This window comes from Bombina bombina, chromosome 2 (assembly GCF_027579735.1).
Source record: "Bombina bombina isolate aBomBom1 chromosome 2, aBomBom1.pri, whole genome shotgun sequence".
In the NCBI taxonomy this organism is placed as follows: domain Eukaryota; kingdom Metazoa; phylum Chordata; class Amphibia; order Anura; family Bombinatoridae; genus Bombina; species Bombina bombina.
The window spans coordinates 529,687,187-529,702,876 of record NC_069500.1 but is presented as its reverse complement, the minus strand read 5'-3'; the positions used below and the strand labels follow the sequence as shown (position 1 = coordinate 529,702,876).

At 38.6% G+C, this 15,690-nt stretch overlaps 1 protein-coding gene across 1 annotated transcript in view; it reads right to left on the bottom strand.

Annotated features, from left to right (window-relative positions):
* Window positions 1-15,690, bottom strand: part of LOC128649214 (fat storage-inducing transmembrane protein 1-like) — a 60,472-nt gene that overhangs the window by 9,169 nt on the left and 35,613 nt on the right. The gene's annotated exons all lie outside the window — the stretch shown is intronic.

Below are 15,690 nucleotides of genomic sequence, written 5' to 3'. Positions count from 1 at the left end.
TGTAAATTTTGGGATATGTGCTCGTAAAAAAGGTCTGTTTAGAACAAAAGAGAGGCCATAAGCAATTTTGAGGAGATGGTCTGAACATGTACGGGTAAGCTACTGGACAAGGTATAGTCAATTAAAAATGTATAATCTAATTTCTGGTAGTTTAGAGGTTTTAGTAATGAAGTAATATACAATACAGTCTCCAGAAAAGGAAACAATTTCAGGAATATGTATCCAGGGCTATTAAGGAAATATCCATGGAACATCATGCAGGAGAAAAATGTGGTGTGTTTTGTGATTTCACAATCTAAGCTAACTGGGGGAAATTAAATTAAATGGAGTCACTCTCAATGACTTAAGTTTACATATACAAAAGGCTTAAAGGGACATGAAACCCACATTTTTTCTTTCGTGATTTAGAAAGAGAATGCATTTTTAAACATCTTTCTAATTTACTTCTATTATCTAATTTGTTTTATTCTCTTGATATTCTTTGCTGAAAAGCATATCTAGATATGCTCAGTAGCTGCTGATTGATAGCTGTACATATAAGCCTCATGTGATTGGCTCACCCATGTGCATTGCTTTTTCTTCAACTAAGGATATCTAAAAAATGAAGCAAAATAAATAATAGAAGTAAATTGTAATGTTGTTTAAATTAGTATGTTCTATCTGAATCATGAAAGAAAGATTTTGAGTTTAGTGGCCCTTTAACTATTCTCCAAATGCATCTCCCTGCTGGAAAATGGCCAATAATTTGACATTTATATTGCGAGTTTGTATGCCCTGCAGAAATAAAATCAGTGGCTACTGGTGCAATATGATCTTAACATCTCATACTGGATTTACTGTATGTTGTTTAATGGATCCTCTAGCTGTTTGTGTCATCTTGCCTGTACACATAATACCACATGTACATTTAATCATAAAAAACATAATTTATGCTTACCAGATAAACTAATTTACTTCATGATGGTGAGAGTTTACAATCCATTACTCCTGGAAATTACTCTTCTCTAACACTAGGAGGAGGCAAAGATTCCCAAATTCTAAGAGCCCTATAAATCCTCTCCCACCTCACACACACCTCAGTCTAATACATAGCCAAACTATCGCCTAGATTTAGAGTTCTGCGTTAGCCGTCAAAAGCAGCGTTAAGGGGTCCTAACGCTGCTTTTGGCCGCCCGCTGGTATTTAGAGTCGGCCAGGTAAAGGTGTACCGCTCACTTTCAAGCCGCGACTTTTCCATACTGCAGATCCCCTTACGCCAATTGCGTATCCTATCTTTTCAATGGGATCTTCCTAACACCGGTATTTAGAGTCTTGGCTGAAGTGAGCGGTAGACCCTCTACTGACAAGACTCCTAACGCCCATGGAAAGGCTGTAGTTAAGAGCTTTATCGGCTAACGCCGGTATATAAAGCTCTTAACTACAGTGCTCTAAAGTACACTCAAACTAATAGAAAAGTATATCAAAGCGCCAACAATGGAGGCAGGGTCTTAAGCTTAAATTAAATTTCTTTAACAATATTTATTACAATAATGGTTAAAAATCCATTTCTGGAAGATATTAAAACAATTTGAATTAACAATTTTCACAGTAAACTTTACTATTCAGTCTAAAAATGACTATTTTCCACGTAGATCTTACTCAAAGTCCTTACAAAGAATAAGATTTATGTATTTATATAAAAAACACCTTGGATTGATGTCTCCAATTACGTACAATTGTGGAGTAAAAAATCAATAAAAAGTCCTTATATATTCCTCATGGATCCATGTTAACAATCTAAAATACTGACAATCTTAACAATTTTTTTATAGTCAGGTTAAGCCAATTCTTTGGTTAGTAAAGATTTAGACGCCCACCTACTACTTAGGTATGATGGGATTCTGATTCCCCTTTAGGCTTATGTAATTCTATTCCGTGCCTATTTCAACAACACTAATTTGGGCTGTGACTTACCACAACATAAGCTCATCTGGTAGATATGGTTACACAATGATTCTTATAATTTGGGCTGTGACTTACCACAACATAAGCTCATCTGGTAGATATGGTTACACAATGATTCTTATAATATCAACCACTTTTGTTTTCTGCGCGGGTAACCGCTATGGTTCAGCAGGTTACCGCTATTTAAATTGCTTGTCAAAAAAATTTGAAGCGATCTCTATTACAAGACTGTTACAACATAAGCTTGTCTGGTAAAGCCTGTTGCACAATAATTCCTATATTAGATAAACACTTTTATTTTCTGAGCGGGTTACCGCTATTGTTCAGCGTGTGGCCGCTATTTCGATCACCATTTAAAGAGGATGGGTTTACTGTGTGACTAGTGCAATCAAATAAACCGTGTGCAAAATATTCCACCAAATAAAAAACTGAAAAGGAGCATTGGCAACCACACTGGTCCTGGGAACATATTACCATCTGGGGACTTACCCACACCATTAAGGACTAAGGTTCAGAATTTTTTCAAACCAGTCGTTTATAGTAATCTTGTAAATTGACATTTATTATTGACATTCATACTGGATTATGGAAAGCCGCACAACATTCTAGTGTCACTATTATTTTAGATTGAATATTTTCACGGCATACAAGTTCAATATCACGCTAGCATTTAAGGAAAGCACATTGAACTGAGTCTTGCCAGATTTGTTTTTGTCTTTGAAAAATTTATTTGAAAGTTAAGCACATAGTTGAATTTGAGTTTGTTTTACATTATTTCAAGATTTCACTCACAGTTGAATATTTTATACAGTGGATTAATTTGTACACGTTTTATTAATTTATTTTTTCCAGTGGAATATTTTGCACACGGTTTATTTGATTGCACTAGTCACACAGTAAACCCATCCTCTTTAAATGGTGATCGAAATAGCGGCCACACGCTGAACAATAGCGGTAACCCGTTCAGAAAATAAAAGTGTTTATCTATTATAGGAATTATTGTGCAACAGGCTTTACCAGACAAGCTTATGTTGTAACAGTGTTGTAATAGAGATCGCTTCAAATTTTTTTGACAAGCAATTTAAATAGCGGTAACCTGCTGAACCATAGCGGTTACCCGCGCAGAAAACAAAAGTGGTTGATATTATAAGAATCATTGTGTAACCATATCTACCAGATGAGCTTATGTTGTGGTAAGTCACAGCCCAAATTATAAGAATCATTGTGTAACCATATCTACCAGATGAGCTTATGTTGTGGTAAGTCACAGACCAAATTAGTGTTGTTGAAATAGGCACGGAATACAATTACATAAGCCTAAAGGGGAATCAGAATCCCATCATACCTAAGTAGTAGGTGGGCGTCTAAATCTTTAATAACCAAAGAATTGGCTTAACCTGACTATAAAAAGATTGTTAATATTGTCAGTATTTTAGATTGTTAACATGGATCCATGAGGAATATATAAGGACTTTTTATTGATTTTTTACTCCACAATTGTACGTAATTGGAGACATCAATCCAAGGTGTTTTTTATATAAATACATAAATCTTATTCTTTGTAAGGACTTTGAGTAAGATCTACGTGGAAAATAGTCATTTTTAGACTGAATAGTAAAGTTTACTGTGAAAATTGTTAATTCAAATTGTTTTAATATCTTCCAGAAATGGATTTTTAACCATTATTGTAATAATTATTGTTAAAGAAATTTAATTTAAGCTTAAGACCCTGCCTCCATTGTTGGCGCTTTGATATACTTTTCTATTAGTTTGATTGTTTGTCTATTGACCACTAGGGGTCAATTTATCTCAGCCAAGGGTCAATATCAACAGGCGCTGGGTGATTTTTCTCTTAGTGCTCTAAAGTACACTAACACCCATAAACTACCTATGTACCCCTAAACCGAGGTCCCCCCACATCGCCGCCACTATAATAAATATTTTTAACCTCTAATCTGCCGACCGCACATCGCCGCCATCTACATTATCCCTATGAACCCCTAATCTGCTGCCCCTAACATCGCTGACACCTACATAATATTTATTAACCCCTAATCTGCCCCCCCCCCAACGTCGCCACCACCTACCTACACTTATTAACCTCTAATCTGCCAACCGGACCTCGCCGCTACTCTAATAAAGTTATTAACCCCTAAACCGCCGCACTCCCGCCTCGCAAACCCTATAATAAATAGTATTAACCCCTAATCTGCCCCCCCAACGTCACCGCCACCTAACTACAAGTATTAACCCCTAATCTGCCGACCGGACCTCGCCGCTACTCTAATAAATGTATTAACCCCTAAAGCTAAGTCTAACCCTAACACCCCCCTAAGTTAAATATAATTTTAATCTAACGAAATAAATTAAATCTTATTAACTAAAGTATTCCTATTTAAAACTAAATACTTACCTGTAAAATAAACCCTAATATAGCTACAATATAACTAATAATTATATTGTAGCTATTTTAGGATTTATATTTATTTTACAGGCAACTTTGTATTTATTTTAACTAGGTACAATAGCTATTAAATAGTTATTTACTATTTAATAGCTACCAAGTTAAAATAATTACAAAATTACCTGTAAAATAAATCCTAACCTAAGTTACAATTAAACCTAACACTACACTATCAATAAATTACCTACAATTACATACAATTAAATAAACTAAACTAAATTACAAAAAAAACAAAACACTAAATTACAAAAAATAAAAAAAGATTACAAGAATATTAGGCTAATTACACCTACTCTAAGCCCCCTAATAAAATAAAAAAGCCCTCCAAAATAATAAAGGTCCCTACCCTATTCTAAATTAAAAAGTAATCAGCTCTTTTACAGCCATTAAAAGGGCTTTTTGCGGGGCATGCCCCAAAGTAATCAGCTCTTTTGCCTGTAAAAAAATAATACAACCCCCCAACATTAAAACCCACCACCCACATACCCCTACTCTAACCCACCCAAACCCCCCTTAAATAAACCTAACACTACCCCCCTGAAGATCTCCCTACCTTGAGTCGTCTCCACCCAGCCGGGCCAAAGTCTTCATCCGATGGGGCAGAAGAGGACATCCAGACCGGCGGCAGAAGTCTTCATCCTATCCGGGCAGAAGAGGACATCCGGACCGGCAGACATCTTCATCCAAGCGGCATCTTCTATCTTCATCCATCCGGAGCAGAGCGGAGCCATCTTCTTCCCAGCTGACGCGGATCCATCCTCTTCAACCAACGCCTACTCGCCGAATGAAGGTTCCTTTAAATGATGTCATCCAAGATGGTGTCCCTCAAATTCTGATTGGCTGGATGACATCATTTAAAGGAACCTTCATTCGGCGAGTAGGCGTCGGTTGAAGAGGATGGATCCGCGTCGGCTGGGAAGAAGATGGCTCCGCTCCGGATGGATGAAGATAGAAGATGCCGCTTGGATGAAGATGTCTGCCGGTCCGGATGTCCTCTTCTGCCCGGATAGGATGAAGACTTCTGCCGCCGGTCTGGATGTCCTCTTCTGCCCCATTGGATGAAGACTTCGGCCCGGCTGGGTGAAGACGACTCAAGGTAGGGAGATCTTCAGGGGGGTAGTGTTAGGTTTATTTAAGGGGGGTTTGGGTGGGTTAGAGTAGGGGTATGTGGGTGGTGGGTTTTAATGTTGGGGGGGTTGTATTTTTTTTTACAGGCAAAAGAGCTGATTACTTTGGGGCATGCCCCGCAAAAAGCCCTTTTAATGGCTGGTAAAAGAGCTGATTACTTTTTAATTTCGAATAGGGTAGGGACCTTTATTATTTTGGGGGGCTTTTTTATTTTATTAGGGGGCTTAGAGTAGGTGTAATTAGCCTAATATTCTTGTAATCTTTTTTTATTTTTTGTAATTTAGTGTTTGTTTATTTTTGTAATTTAGTTTAGTTTATTTAATTGTATGTAATTGTAGGTAATTTATTTAATTAATTAATTTATTGATAGTGTAGTGTTAGGTTTAATTGTAACTTAGGTTAGGATTTATTTTACAGGTAATTTTGTAATTATTTTAACTAGGTAGCTATTAAATAGTAAATAACTATTTAATAGCTATTGTACCTAGTTGAAATAAATACAAAGTTGCCTGTAAAATAAATATAAATCCTAAAATAGCTACAATATAATTATTTGTTATATTGTAGCTAGTTTAGGGTTTATTTTACAGGTAAGTATTTAGTTTTAAATAGGAATACTTTAGTTAATAAGATTTAATTTATTTCGTTAGATTAAAATTATATTTAACTTAGGGGGGGTGTTAGGGTTAGACTTAGCTTTAGGGGTTAATAACTTTATTAGAGTAGCGGCGAGGTCCGGTCGGCAGATTAGGGGTTAATACTTGTAGTTAGGTGGCGGCGACGTTGGAGGGGCAGATTAGGGGTTAATAAATATTATGTAGGTGTCGGCGATGTTGGGGGCAGCAGATTAGGAGTTCATAGGGATAATGTAGGTGGCGGCGGTGTCCGGAGCGGCAGATTAGGGGTTAATAAGTATAAGGTTAGGGGTGTTTAGACTCGGGGTTCATGTTAGGGTGTTAGGTGCAGACTTAGAAAGTGTTTCCCCATAGGAAACAATGGGGCTGCGTTAGGAGCTGAACGCTGTTTTTTTGCAGGTGTTAGGTTTTTTTCAACCCAAACTGCCCCATTGCTTCCTATGGGGGAATCGTGCATGAGCACGTTTTGCCAGCTTACCGCTACCGTAAGCAACCCTGGTATTGAGGGTTGAAGTGGCGGTAAATTTGGCTCAACGCTCCCTTTTTGGAGCCTAACGCAGCCCTTCAGACAACTCTAAATACCAGCATTGTTTGGAAGCAGCGGTAGGAAAAAAAGCTGCTTTAGCTACGCGGGTCTTTACCGACAAAACTCTAAATCTAGCCGAAAGTGAGGTAAGAAAAAGGAATACGAGACATAAAAGGAGCAGGAAAAAAAGATGTGCTAAAGAAAAAATTAACCCTAAAAACATAAGGGTGGGGTGTCATGGACTCTCACCACCATGAAAGAAATTAATTTATCAGGTTAGCATAAATTATGTTTTCTTTCATACAAGTTGTGAGAGTCTACAATCCATTTGCTCCAGGGAAATAATTCCCAAGCTGTGGAGTCTACGAGTAATAACATAAAGGGAGGGATATAAAAACTTATTTTTTTCACTGAGACATATATATATATATATTTGTAATGCACTTAAAAGAAATCAAACAGGCAAAAAAAATTATAACTTAGAAAACAGCCTAAAGAACCTACCTACCAAAGGCTGCTTTGGTAGAATCTTTTAAAAGAATGCAAAGAAAACCAAGTAGCTGCCTTGCAAATCTGGTCAACTGAAGCCTCATTCTTGAAGGCCCAAGAAGTGGCAACTAACCTAGAAAAATTAGCAGTAATCTGCTGCGGTGGAGGCTGGACTGCCTGCAAGTAAGCCTTGTGAATCAAAAATTTCAACCAAGAGGCCAAAAGAAACAGCAGAAACTTTTGCGCCCAAGTAAGCCTTGTGAATCAAAAGTTTAAACCAAGAGGCCAAAAGAAACAGCAGAAACTTTCTGACCTTTCCTAGGACCAGAAAAGTTAATGAACAAACTAGAAGTTTGTCTAAAGTCTTTAGTAGCATCATGTAATATTTCAACAATCTTTCTTGGGATTAGGACACAAAGAAGGAACAACAATCTCTCTCTGCTAATCTTCTCTAAAGAAACAACCTTAGGCAACAAGTGAAAAGAAGTCTGTAAAAGTGCCTTATCCTGAATAAAAATCAGATAAGGAAGATTACAAGAAAGAGCAGATAATTCAGAAACTCTTCTAGCAGAAGAGATCGCCAAAAGAAATAACATTTTATAGGAAACTAATTTTAGATTCACCTTATGCATAAGTTCAAAAGGAGGAGCCTGCAAAACCCTTAACACCAAGTTAAAATTCCAAGAAGGAGAGATTGGCTTGATTACAGGTTTAATACGGACCAAAGCCTGAACAAAACCATGAATATCAGGAAGATTAGCAATCTTTCTATGGAACAAAACTGAAAGAGCAGAAATCTGCTTTTCAGAGAATTGGCACATAGGCCCTTATCCAGATCATCTTGTAAGAACTGCAAAATCCTAGGAATTCTGAAAAGATGTCAGGAAAAACCATGATCTACACACCAAGAAGACCTTCCAGATCTTATGATAGATTCTCCTAGTTACAGGGTTACAAGTCTGAATTAAGATTTCACTCTAAAGACTGAATGTTCAATTTCCATGACATCAAGTTAAGAGACTTGAGATCCGGATGGAAAAATGGACCTTGGAGACAGAGGGTCTGACCGCAGAGGCAAATGTCAAGGAAGACAGCTGGACATTTGAAAGAGATCTGCATACCAAATCCTGTGAGGCCAAACTGGGGCAATCAGAATAAGTGAAGATTTCTCTAGGCTTATTCTGGAAACCACAATCTGATTAAACACATCCTGGTGAAGAAACCATTGCCCTGGATGTAGAGATTGACGACTGAGAAAGTTCACTTCCCAGTTGTCCACCCCTGGAACATGAATTACAGAAACTAGACAAGAATTGATTTGTGTCCATGAGAGAATTTGAGACATCTCCCTCATGGCTAGGGAACTATGAGTTCCCCCTGATGGTTGACATAAGCCACTGCTGTTACATTGTCTGCCTGGAAATGAAGATGACATTCTCTTTTCAACAGAGGCCAAGCTTGAAGAGACCTGAAAAGAGTTCTAGAACATTTATAGGTAACCTCGCCTCCCGCGGATCCCAAACTCCCTGTGCTCTCAAAGACCCCCAAACAGCTCCCCAACCTGAAAGACTTGCATCTGTGGTGATCACAGTCCAGGTAAGACGAGCAAAAGAATCCCACTGAATAATAAACTGATGATCCAGTCATCAAGTTAGAGACTGACTTGTTTTGGGATTAAAAAATATCTTTTGAGACAGCTGAGTATAATCTCTGCACCATTGACAAAGCATACAAAGCTGAAGAGGTCTCATGTGAAAATGAGCAAATGGAATTGCATCTGAAGCGGAAATTATCAGACCTAGAACTTCCATACAAAGAGCAACCAAGGGGAAAGAAAGAGAATGAAAGTTCAGACAGGCTAACACCAATCTTAACCTTCTCTGATCTGTTAGAGAAAGACTCATGGAGACAGAATCTATTTTAAAACCCCAAAAAACAGAATTTATGCTTACCTGATAAATTACTTTCTCCAACGGTGTGTCCGGTCCACGGCGTCATCCATTACTTGTGGGAAATGTTCTCCCCCACAGGGAAAGGCAAGGAGAGCACACAGCAAGAGCTGTCCATATAGCTCCCCCTCTGGCTCCGCCCCCCAGTCATTCGACCGACGGTTAGGAGAAAAAGGAGAAACTATAGGGTGCCGTGGTGACTGTAGTGTATAAAGAAACATTTTTTCAACCTGATTAAAAAAACCAGGGCGGGCCGTGGACCGGACACACCGTTGGAGAAAGTAATTTATCAGGTAAGCATAAAACATAATTTATGTAAGAACTTACCTGATAAATTCATTTCTTTCATATTAGCAAGAGTCCATGAGCTAGTGACGTATGGGATATACATTCCTACCAGGAGGGGCAAAGTTTCCCAAACCTCAAAATGCCTATAAATACACCCCTCACCACACCCACAATTCAGTTTAACGAATAGCCAAGAAGTGGGGTGATAAAAAAGTGCGAAAGCATATAAAATAAGGAATTGGAATAATTGTGCTTTATACAAAATCATAACCACCACAAAAAAAGGGCGGGCCTCATGGACTCTTGCTAATATGAAAGAAATGAATTTATCAGGTAAGTTCTTACATAAATTATGTTTTCTTTCATGTAATTAGCAAGAGTCCATGAGCTAGTGACGTATGGGATAATGACTACCCAAGATGTGGATCTTTCCACACAAGAGTCACTAGAGAGGGAGGGACAAAATAAAGACAGCCAATTCCTGCTGAAAATAATCCACACCCAAAATAAAGTTTAATGAAAAACATAAGCAGAAGATTCAAACTGAAACCGCTGCCTGAAGTACTTTTCTACCAAAAACTGCTTCAGAAGAAGAAAATACATCAAAATGGTAGAATTTAGTAAAAGTATGCAAAGAGGACCAAGTTGCTGCTTTGCAAATCTGATCAACCGAAGCTTCATTCCTAAAAGCCCAGGAGGTAGAAACTGACCTAGTAGAATGAGCTGTAATTTTCTGAGGCGGAGTTTTACCCGACTCAACATAGGCAAGATGAATTAAAGATTTCAACCAAGATGCCAAAGAAATGGCAGAAGCTTTCTGGCCTTTTCTAGAACCGGAAAAGATAACAAATAGACTAGAAGTCTTTCGGAAAGATTTAGTAGCTTCAACATAATATTTCAAAGCTCTAACAACATTCAAAGAATGCAACGATTTCTCCTTAGAATTCTTAGGATTAGGACATAATGAAGGAACCACAATTTCTCTACTAATGTTGTTGGAATTCACAACTTTAGGTAAAAATTCAAAAGAAGTTCGCAACACCGCCTTATCCTGATGAAAAATCAGAAAAGGAGACTCACAAGAAAGAGCAGATAATTCAGAAACTCTTCTGGCAGAAGAGATGGCCAAAAGGAACAAAACTTTCCAAGAAAGTAATTTAATGTCCAATGAATGCATAGGTTCAAATGGAGGAGCTTGAAGAGCCCCCAGAACCAAATTCAAACTCCAAGGAGGAGAAATTGACTTAATGACAGGTTTTATACGAACCAAAGCTTGTACAAAACAATGAATATCAGGAAGAATAGCAATCTTTCTGTGAAAAAGAACAGAAATAGCAGAGATTTGTCCTTTCAAGGAACTTGCAGACAAACCCTTATCTAAACCATCCTGAAGAAACTGTAATACTCTCGGTATTCTAAAAGAATGCCAAGAAAAATGATGAGAAAGACACCAAGAAATATAAGTCTTCCAGACTCTATAATATATCTCTCTAGATACAGATTTACGAGCCTGTAACATAGTATTAATCACAGAGTCAGAGAAACCTCTGTGACCAAGAATCAAGCGTTCAATCTCCATACCTTTAAATTTAAGGATTTCAGATCCTGATGGAAAAAAGGACCTTGAGACAGAAGGTCTGGTCTTAACGGAAGAGTCCACGGTTGGCAAGAGGCCATCCGGACAAGATCCGCATACCAAAACCTGTGAGGCCATGCTGGAGCTACCAGCAGAACAAACGAGCATTCCTTCAGAATCTTGGAGATTACTCTTGGAAGAAGAACTAGAGGCGGAAAGATATAGGCAGGATGATACTTCCAAGGAAGTGATAATGCATCCACTGCCTCCGCCTCAGGATCCCGGGATCTGGACAGATACCTGGGAAGTTTCTTGTTTAGATGAGACGCCATCAGATCTATTTCTGGAAGTTCCCACATTTGAACAATCTGAAGAAATACCTCTGGGTGAAGAGACCATTCGCCCGGATGCAACGTTTGGCGACTGAGATAATCCGCTTCCCAATTGTCTATACCTGGGATATGAACCGCAGAGATTAGACAGGAGCTGGATTCCGACCAAACCAAAATTCGAGATACTTCTTTCATAGCTAGAGGACTGTGAGTCCCTCCTTGATGATTGATGTATGCCACAGTTGTGACATTGTCTGTCTGAAAACAAATGAACGATTCTCTCTTCAGAAGAGGCCAAAACTGAAGGGCTCTGAAAATTGCACGGAGTTCCAAAATATTGATCGGTAATCTCACCTCCTGAGATTCCCAAACTCCTTGTGCCGTCAGAGATCCCCACACAGCTCCCCAACCTGTGAGACTTGCATCTGTTGAAATTACAGTCCAGGTCGGAAGCACAAAAGAAGCCCCCTGAATTAAACGATGGTGATCTGTCCACTACGTTAGAGAGTGTCGAACAATCGGTTTTAAAGATATTAATTGAGATATCTTTGTGTAATCCTTGCACCATTGATTCAACATACAGAGCTGAAGAGGTCGCATGTGAAAACGAGCAAAGGGGATCGCGTCCGATGCAGCAGTCATAAGACCTAGAATTTCCATGCATAATGCTACCGAAGGGAATGATTGTGACTGAAGGTTTCGACAAGCTGTAATTAATTTTAGACGTCTCTTGTCTGTTAAAGACAGAGTCATGGACACTGAATCCATCTGGAAACCCAGAAAGGTTACCCTTGTCTGAGGAATCAATGAACTTTTTGGTAAATTGATCCTCCAACCATGATCTTGAAGAAACAACACAAGTCGATTCGTATGAGATTCTGCTAAATGTAAAGACTGAGCAAGTACCAAGATATCGTCCAAATAAGGAAATACCACAATACCCTGTTCTCTGATTACAGACAGAAGGGCACCGAGAACCTTTGTAAAAATTCTTGGAGCTGTAGCTAGGCCAAACGGCAGAGCCACAAACTGGTAATGCTTGTCCAGAAAAGAGAATCTCAGGAACTGATAATGATCTGGATGAATCGGAATATGCAGATATGCATCCTGTAAATCTATTGTGGACATATAATTCCCTTGCTGAACAAAAGGCAAGATAGTCCTTACAGTTACCATCTTGAACGTTGGTATCCTTACATAACGATTCAATATTTTTAGATCCAGAACTGGTCTGAAGGAATTCTCCTTCTTTGGTACAATGAAGAGATTTGAATAAAACCCCATCCCCTGTTCCGGAACTGGAACTGGCATAATTACTCCAGTCAACTCTAGATCTGAAACACAATTCAGAAATGCTTGAGCTTTTACTGGATTTACTGGGACACGGGAAAGAAAAAATCTCTTTGCAAGAGGTCTCATCTTGAAACCAATTCTGTACCCTTCTGAAACAATGTTCTGAATCCAAAGATTGTGAACAGAACTGATCCAAATTTCCTTGAAAAAAATGTAACCTGCCCCCTACCAGCTGAGCTGGAATGAGGGCCGCACCTTCATGTGGACTTAGAAGCAGGCTTTGCCTTTCTAGCTGGCTTGGATTTATTCCAGACTGGAGATGGTTTCCAAACTGAAACTGCTCCTGAGGATGAAGGATCAGGCTTTTGTTCTTTGTTGAAACGAAAGGAACGAAAACGATTATTAGCCCTGTTTTTACCTTTAGATTTTTTATCCTGTGGTAAAAAAGTTCCTTTCCCACCAGTAACAGTTGAAATAATAGAATCCAACTGAGAACCAAATAATTTGTTACCCTGGAAAGAAATAGAAAGTAGAGTTGATTTAGAAGCCATATCAGCATTCCAAGTTTTAAGCCATAAAGCTCTTCTAGCTAAAATAGCTAGAGACATAAACCTGACATCAACTCTGATAATATCAAAAATGGCATCACAGATAAAATTATTAGCATGCTGAAGAAGAATAATAATATCATGAGAATCATGATGTGTTACTTGTTGCGCTAAAGTTTCCAACCAAAAAGTTGAAGCTGCAGCAACATCAGCCAAAGATATAGCAGGTCTAAGAAGATTACCTGAACACAGATAAGCTTTTCTTAGAAAGGATTCAATTTTCCTATCTAAAGGATCCTTAAACGAAGTACCATCTGACGTAGGAATAGTAGTACGTTTAGCAAGGGTAGAAATAGCCCCATCAACTTTAGGGATTTTGTCCCAAAATTCTAATCTGTCAGACGGCACAGGATATAATTGCTTAAAACGTTTAGAAGGAGTAAATGAATTACCCAATTTATCCCATTCTTTGGAAATTACTGCAGAAATAGCATTAGGAACAGGAAAAACTTCTGGAATAACCACAGGAGCTTTAAATACCTTATCCAAACATTTAGAATTAGTATCAAGAGGACCAGAATCCTCTATTTCTAAAGCAATTAGTACTTCTTTAAGTAAAGAACGAATAAATTCCATTTTAAATAAATATGAAGATTTATCAGCATCAACCTCTGAGACAGAATCCTCTGAACCAGAAGAGTCATCAGAATCAGAATGATGATGTTCATTTAAAAATTCATCTGTAGGGAGAGAAGTTTTAAAAGATTTTTTACGTTTACTAGAAGGAGAAATAACAGACATAGCCTTCTTTATGGATTCAGAAACAAAATCTCTTATGTTATCAGGAACATTCTGCACCTTAGATGTTGAAGGAACTGCAACAGGCAATGGTACTTTACTAAAGGAAATATTATCTGCATTAACAAGTTTGTCATGACAATCAATACAAACAACAGCCGGAGGAATAGCTACCAAAAATTTACAGCAGATACACTTAGCTTTGGTAGATCCAGCACTAGACAGCGATTTTCCTGTAGTATCTTCTGACTCAGATGCAACGTGAGACATCTTGCAATATGTAAGAGAAAAAACAACATATAAAGCAAAATTGAACAAATTCCTTAAATGACAGTTTCAGGAATGGGAAAGAATGCCAAGAACAAGCTTCTAGCAACCAGAAGCAATAAAAAATGAGACTTAAATAATGTGGAGATAAAAGCGACGCCCATATTTTTTAGCGCCAAATCAGACGCCCACATTATTTGGCGCCTAAATGCTTTTGGCGCCAAAATGACGCCACATCCGGAACGCCGACATCTTTGGCGCAAAATAACGTCAAAAAAATGACGCAACTTCCGGCGACACGTATGAAGCCGGAAACGGAAAAGAATTTTTGCGCCAAAATGTCCGCGCCAAGAATGACGCAATAAAATGAAGCATTTTCAGCCCCCGCGAGCCTAACAACCCACAGGGAAAAAAGTGTCAAATTTTTGAAGGTAAGAAAAAAATGATTAATTCAAATGCATTATCCCAAATATGAAACTGACTGTCTGAAAAATAAGGAAAGTTGAACATTCTGAGTCAAGGCAAATAAATGTTTGAATACATATATTTAGAACTTTATAAACAAAGTGCCCAACCATAGCTTAGAGTGTCACAGAAAATAAGATTTACTTACCCCAGGACACTCATCTACATGTAGTAGAAAGCCAAACCAGTACTGAAACGAGAATCAGTAGAGGTAATGGTATATATAAGAGTATATCGTCGATCTGAAAAGGGAGGTAAGAGATGAATCTCTACGACCGATAACAGAGAACCTATGAAATAGACCCCGTAGAAGGAGATCACTGCATTCAAATAGGCAATACTCTCTTCACATCCCTCTGACATTCACTGCACGCTGAGAGGAAAACCGGGCTCCAACTTGCTGCGGAGCGCATATCAACGTAGAATCTAGCACAAACTTACTTCACCACCTCCATCGGAGGCAAAGTTTGTAAAACTGAATTGTGGGTGTGGTGAGGGGTGTATTTATAGGCATTTTGAGGTTTGGGAAACTTTGCCCCTCCTGGTAGGAATGTATATCCCATACGTCACTAGCTCATGGACTCTTGCTAATTACATGAAAGAAATTCTGTTTTCTCCAACATTGGTGTGTCCGGTCCACGGCGTCATCCATTACTTGTGGGAACCAATACCAAAGCTTTAGGACACGGATGAAGGGAGGGAGCAAATCAGGTTACCTAAACAGAAGGCACCACGACTTGCAAAACCTTTCTCCCAAAAACAGCCTCCGAAGAAGCAAAAATATAAAATTTGTAGAATTTGGCAAAAGTGTGCAGAGAAGACCAAGTCGCTGCCTTACATATCTGGTCAACAGAAGCCTCGTTCTTATAGGCCCATGTGGAAGCCACAGCCCTAGTAGAGTGAGCTGTGATACGGTCAGGAGGCTGCCGTCCGGCAGTCTCATAAGCCAAGCGGATAATGCTTTTCAGCCAGAAAGAGAGAGAGGTAG